This window comes from Microcaecilia unicolor, chromosome 14 (assembly GCF_901765095.1).
Source record: "Microcaecilia unicolor chromosome 14, aMicUni1.1, whole genome shotgun sequence".
NCBI lineage: Eukaryota > Metazoa > Chordata > Amphibia > Gymnophiona > Siphonopidae > Microcaecilia > Microcaecilia unicolor.
In genome coordinates this window covers 36889110-36896147 of record NC_044044.1, presented here as the reverse complement: position 1 = coordinate 36896147, position 7038 = coordinate 36889110, and positions in this window count along the sequence as shown.

Genomic DNA, 7038 nt, shown 5'->3' with positions numbered 1-7038 from the left:
TTCACTAAAAGATGATAAGTGTCTGGGAAAAATACCATTATGGAGCTTGTCCAGCTGAGATTCTTAATAAAGGGCACAAAGCCATTATTTTTGTAAACTTATCCACGGCAGATAATTAATTGAAATTGATCAAAGAGACATACCAGCAGAGGGTCCCGAGGTGCAGTGACAGTGATACAGCAGGGAATGAAAACTCCTTTCTCAGCTGTGATTACAGAATCTGCCAGTGCCTTTCTCAGGCTTCGCTTAAATGTTTGGTAATATCGGTAGAAAACATGCCTCAGCTCATCATATATAAACCTTGAGGGACAAACTGACTGGATCATATCTCACAATGTTACCACTGCACTCTGTAATGCTGCAGGAATATAAGTGGAGCCTATATCAGAGGAACTTATAAACGCGCTTCCCAGCTATGAACTGCAAGAGGTGCAGGAACTCATTTAGAAGAGGCCACAGTACCTGCAGGATCTCGCAGGCTACATTAGGAGAGGTGCAGTGCCTGCAGTGTTGGAGAGGAGGAGAGATGTGCCTGCAGTGTTGGAGGAGAGAGCAGTGCCTGCAGTTTTGCAGAGGATGAGAGGTGCAGTGCCTGTAGTGTTGTAGAGGAGGAGGGGTGCAGTGCCTGCAGTGTTGGAGAGGATGAGAGGTGCAGTGCCTGCAGTGTTGGAGGAGAGAGCAGTGCCTGCAGTTTTGCAGAGGAGGAGAGATGCAGTGCTTGCAGTATTGGAGAGGAGGAGAGATGTGCCTGCAGTGTTGGAGAGGAGGAGAGGTGCAGTGCCTGCAGTGTTGGAGAGGAGGAGAGATGTGCCTGCAGTGTTGGAGGAGAGAGCAGTGCCTGCAGTTTTGCAGAGGATGAGAGGTGCAGTGCCTGTAGTGTTGTAGAGGAGGAGGGGTGCAGTGCCTGCAGTGTTGGAGAGGAGGAGAGGTGCAGTGCCTGCAGTGTTGGAGGAGAGAGCAGTGCCTGCAGTTTTGCAGAGGATGAGAGGTGCAGTGCCTGTAGTGTTGTAGAGGAGGAGGGGTGCAGTGCCTGCAGTGTTGGAGAGGATGAGAGGTGCAGTGCCTGCAGTGTTGGAGGAGAGAGCAGTGCCTGTAGTTTTGCAGAGGATGAGAGGTGCAGTGCCTGTAGTGTTGTAGAGGAGGAGGGGTGCAGTGCCTGCAGTGTTGGAGAGGATGAGAGGTGCAGTGCCTGCAGTGTTGGAGGAGAGAGCAGTGCCTGCAGTTTTGCAGAGGAGGAGAGATGCAGTGCTTGCAGTATTGGAGAGGAGGAGAGATGTGCCTGCAGTGTTGGAGAGGAGGAGAGGTGCAGTGCTTGCAGTGTTGGAGAGGAGGAGAGGTGCAGTGCCTGCAGTGTTGGAGGAGAGAGCAGTGCCTGCAGTTTTGCAGAGGATGAGAGGTGCAGTGCCTGTAGTGTTGTAGAGGAGGAGGGGTGCAGTGCCTGCAGTGTTGGAGAGGATGAGAGGTGCAGTGCCTGCAGTGTTGGAGGAGAGAGCAGTGCCTGCAGTTTTGCAGAGGATGAGAGGTGCAGTGCCTGTAGTGTTGTAGAGGAGGAGGGGTGCAGTGCCTGCAGTTTTGCAGAGGAGGAGAGGTGCAGTGCTTGCAGTATTGGAGAGGAGGAGAGATGTGCCTGCAGTGTTGGAGAGGAGGAGAGGTGCAGTGCCTGCAGTGTTGGAGGAGAGAGCAGTGCATGCAGTGTTGGAGAGAAGGAGAAAGAGAGAACTGTGCCTGCAGTGTTGGAGGAGAGAGCAGTGCCTGTAGTGTTGTAGAGGAGGAGAGATGCAGTGCCTGCAGTGTTGGAGAGGAGGAGAAAGAGAGAACTGTGCCAGCAGTGTTGGAGAGGATGAGAGGTGCAGTGCCTGCAGTGTTGGAGGAGAGAGCAGTGCCTGCAGTTTTGCAGAGGAGGAGAGGTGCAGTGCTTGCAGTATTGGAGAGGAGGAGAGGTGCAGTGCTTGCAGTGTTGGAGAGGATGAGAGGTGCAGTGCCTGCAGTGTTGGAGGAGAGAGCAGTGCCTGCAGTTTTGCAGAGGAGGAGAGATGCAGTGCTTGCAGTATTGGAGAGGAGGAGAGATGTGCCTGCAGTGTTGGAGAGGAGGAGAGGTGCAGTGCTTGCAGTGTTGGAGAGGATGAGAGGTGCAGTGCCTGCAGTGTTGGAGGAGAGAGCAGTGCCTGCAGTTTTGCAGAGGAGGAGAGATGCAGTGCCTGCAGTGTTGGAGGAGAGAGCAGTGCCTGCAGTTTTGCAGAGGAGGAGAGGTGCAGTGCCTGCAGTTTTGCAGAGGAGGAGAGATGCAGTGCCTGCAGTGTTGGAGAGGAGGAGAGGTGCAGTGCTTGCAGTGTTGGAGAGGATGAGAGGTGCAGTGCCTGCAGTGTTGGAGGAGAGAGCAGTGCCTGTAGTGTTGTAGAGGAGGAGAGATGCAGTGCCTGTAGTGTTGCAGAGGAGGAGAGATGCAGTGCCTGCAGTGTTGGAGAGGATGAGAGGTGCAGTGCATGCAGTGTTGGAGAGAAGGAGAAAGAGAGAACTGTGCCTGCAGTGTTGGAGGAGAGAGCAGTGCCTGTAGTGTTGTAGAGGAGGAGAGATGCAGTGCCTGCAGTGTTGGAGAGTAGGAGAAAGAGAGAGCTGTGCCTGCTGTGTTGGAGAGGTTGAATTAGAAGTGTCGCAATGGCTGATGAAAGGCACCGGAACAGTTACCCAGTTTTGAAGGATGGGAACGATGTGGGGTGTGGGAAGAACACAGAAGAACAACAACACCAGCACTTTCAATGCCTTGGCCAAACCCATTTGGCCAAGTTGGAACAGCAATTACCAAGCTGACATCTAATAATGTGGTGCAGAGCAAAGATTAATGGCTGAACTGCTTTCTCATGTTAGCTGGGCTGTGGCTGCTCGTTAAATCTCTGTGATGTGGGAGGTGTCGTATCAAAGGTGACCCCCACCATTCTGCTTGTGGGCAGATGACCTGCTTCCCCCATGTTATGGAAGGAGGAAGAGATGTGGAGGAGGGGGAGGTTTGAACTGGTAACTAGTCACAGTTTAGAGACACAGCAGATGACTGAAAGTGAAGCGAGGCCAGTGCTGATTTTAGGAATGTTTCTTTCTGTACGTTCAAAGGGGCTGGAACTTGTGAGCAGGACCACCAACCATAAAGGCTGCACCCTTGGCTAATGTCTATTTGCACATCTTTCATTAATCTGTATATTTTAGGATATACAAAAAATAGCAGTGATAAGACTTTGCATCAGTAAGCAGAGATGGGCCGACTGCTCTGAGGCCTCCTCATGTCCCATTACGTCCTGGGTGGGGTGGGGGTGGAAGGAGGTACTCAGGACATTCAGATTGTCTCCTGCTTCATTTCTTTGAAGGTGTAAATAAACATGTGGATAAAGGTGAGCCGGTTGCTATAGTGTATTTAGATTTTCAGAAACCTTTTGACAAACTCCCTCGTAAGAGACTCCTGAGAAAATTAAAGCGTCATGGGATAGAAGAAAATGTTCTGGTGTGGATTAGGAACCGGTTATTGGACAGAAAAGAGAAGGCCATTTTTCTCAATGGAGGAAGGGTGAATAGTGGAATGCCACAGGGATCTGTACTGGGACCGGTACGATCTAACATTTATAAATGATCTGGAAATTGGAATGACAAGTGAGGTGATTACATTTGCAGATGACAAAAAACTATTCAAAGTTGTCAAAACACATGTGGATTGTGAAAAATTGCAGGAAGACCTTAGGAAACTGGAAGACTGGGCATCCAAATGACAGATGAAATTTAATGTGGACAAATGGCAAACTGATGCACGTTGAGAAGAATAATCCAAATCATAGTTACCTTATGCTAGGTTCCACCTTAGCACTCAGCACTTAAGAAAAAGATCTAGGTGTCGTCGTAGGTAACATGCTGAAATCTTCTGCCCAGTGTGCGGTGGCGGCCAAAAAAGCAAAAAGGATGGTGAATAAGACCAAAAATATTATAATGCCTCTGTATCACTCCACAGTGCGACCACACCTTGAGTATTGCGTTCAGTTCTTGTCGTTGTATCTCAAAAAAGATATAGCAGAATTAGAAAAGGTTCAAAGAAGAGCGACCAAATGATAAAGGGGATGGAACTCCTCTCATATGAGGAAAGGTTAAAGAGATTAGGACGCTTCAGCTTGGAAAAGAGACGGATGAGGGGAGATATGATTGAGGTCTACAAAATCTTGAGTGGTCTAGAACGACTAAAAGTACATCGATTTTTTACTCATTCCAAAAGTACAAAGACTGGGGGGCACTCAAAGAAATTACATGGAAACTCCTGGATAAAGAGACAGAGTAGGAGAAAACTGAAGATGCAGATAAAAACGCCAGCAACTCCTGATGAAGCGTACAGTTGTGAAACAGAGATGCTCCGTAGAGCTTTAGCTGTGTGGTTTGGAACAGTGAATGCAAAACGGCGTCTTCAGATAAGCCAGATAAGATATTGAATTGGACTAAAGTTTTATTTAAAGAATGCCATATAAGGAAGCTATTTATATAAAATTATAGAAAATAATATATTTTTTAAAAGTATCTGAGGTAAACAAGGAGAAATTAAGAAGAGGGGAGGTTTTTTGACTGGTGATGCAAAGAATAGCATTTATATCTCAGCAAATAGCTCTGTCATACTGAAATCTTTTCTCCACCCAAAGTAAATTGAATGAGTTAGTAGATTGTGAATTTGGTTGTAATGGAAATACTTTTAAAATAAATAGGAGGAAATAGGTTTTTTTTTTCACTCAAAGAATAGTTAAGCTCTGGAACTCTTTGCCGGAGGATGTGGTAACAGTGGTTAGCGTATCTGGGTTTAAAAAAGATGTGGACAAGTTGCTGGAGGAAAGGTCCTTAGTCTGTTATTGAGATAGATATGGGGGAAGCCACTGGTTGCCCCGCCAGGATTGGTAGCATGAAATGTTGTGACTACTTGGTTTTCTGCCAGGTACATGTGATCTGGATTGGCCACTGTTGGAAACAGGATACTGGGCTAGAAGGAACATCAGTCTGACCCGGTATGGCTTTCTTTGTTAACTCACATAGCCATATGCACCCTGATACATTATTAATTAATTTATTTATTTATTTGTAGCATTTATACCCCGCTCTTTCCCGCTCGATAGCAGGTTCAGTGCGGCTTACAGAGTATGGTACAAAGTATCACAGATACAATACAAAGTAAGTTACAAAGTATCACAGAGACAGTGCAGAGTATGTTACACTGTATCACAGAGGTAATACAAAGTAGGGCACAATGTATCACAGAGAAACATAGTTATATAGAGTGGGACAATAGTAAAATGTGGGGAAAGGATTGGAGTGTGGGTAGTACTGGTGGTGAGGTCTAGGTTCAAGGATTAAATTGGGTCGTTTGGGTAGGCTTGTTTGAAGACATCATCACTTTGACATACAAGGTTGCATCTTTATTCAGTGTAGAAACTAATTTCCACTCCTAAGCCAGGCATGTTACACTGTGACCATCTGGAATCCCAGCTCTCAGCTTTCTCTCCTGCCATCAGTGCAGCCATGCATCTATCAGTCTGCAGCCGATCGGCTCACATCTCTACCCAATCTCAGGACGGTGTTGACCTTCCCATCCCTTGGTTATTCCACTCCCCCTGCAGTGTGACCCATCAGGAATCCATCTTAATGCTTCACAAAGCCATCTGTTTCCAAGCTGTAGCCAACAACTCCGACTGTCAAGGTCTCTTCTTACCTAATTGAGAGGGTGAGTGGGCAGGAGCAGGAATTGAGAAGAAGCCGGGCTACCTGGCTCCATCCCTACTGCTCATCTCCTGGCCTTCAGGTCTGCCCTTGACCTTCCCTCTGGTCCAGTTGCTCAGTAGTGAAGGGAACCCAGCCTCTGTCCGGAGAAACCAGAACAGGAAAAGAGGGGAGGTCATCCCCCAAATCCTCCACCAGGGGAGGGGCATTGGTACCAAGGTACCCTTGCTTTCCTGGGCATCTGACCTTGGAGGGAAGTAAATTCAGAGAAACCTGGTCCTGCTCCACTTCCTATAGACATTTCTAGACATGGATAATTCTGTTTGGGTTAAAGTGTCCGATTCCTTAGAAAATTCCCTTTCCTCCCCCCCCCCCCCCCCAAACACCCCAAGAGGGGAAAACAAAAGTGCTGGTGCTGAGGGTTTAAGGTTTTATAAGTTGACAAACCACCTCTTTATTCATGAACATTCCGGCAGTTCACAATTTCAAAATAATGCAATAAAACAAAACCTAAAATCGAGGAGAAATGCCAGGACACGGAGTGAAATGTCACAGTTCCGTGAGGATACCAGGCAAGGAAAAGTGGCTTAGGAGGAGCACACGGAGGCACTGCTTTTGGGAATGTCCACGCCTGCTTTTCCAGGGATAATTGGCACCTGTTAATTTTCTGGGCACTTTCAGAGAAGTCTTTCCCCCTTCTAAATAAGTTAGAAGTGTTGCACCACCCAGAACTTAATAGAGGGAGCGGTATAAAATGTGAGCTAGAAAGAAATATATTTAGGCTCCTTGGGGAGAGGCCGTATTTTGCTGTCCAGGAAGATGTCAGTGGGGAAGGGGATGAGTGATCCTTGTAAAGCAGCTTTTAGGAATCTTGGACAGTTTGGGGGGGGGGGGATTCTGCTTGATATTATTAAGTATCAGATATTAGGTAATTAATATTGGGTGTTCATTAATTGTACGTCTGATTTTCTGTTTGTAAATCCTAATAAATAATTGCATTGCGGCCAGAATATTGGGGGACTTCTATTCCCCCACCCAAATAGAAATGTGTTCCTTAACAGGCAAACTTAAGGGTGTGGAAAGAGTGAAATATCTCCCAAGCAGCAACTGTAACAACATAAAAACCTTGTCTCTTTAATCTGCTTGGGCTGTGCCCTGTAAAGGTTTGTGACTGGGAAACCCTCTGAGTCACTGGATTAAACTGGGGAGGTAGGGTTTCCCAGTAATATCCCCCAGGGAGGTGAACAGGAGGGTGCCTCCCCAGAGAGGAGAGGGGTATAACATAGTACATGACAGCAGAAAAAGACCTGC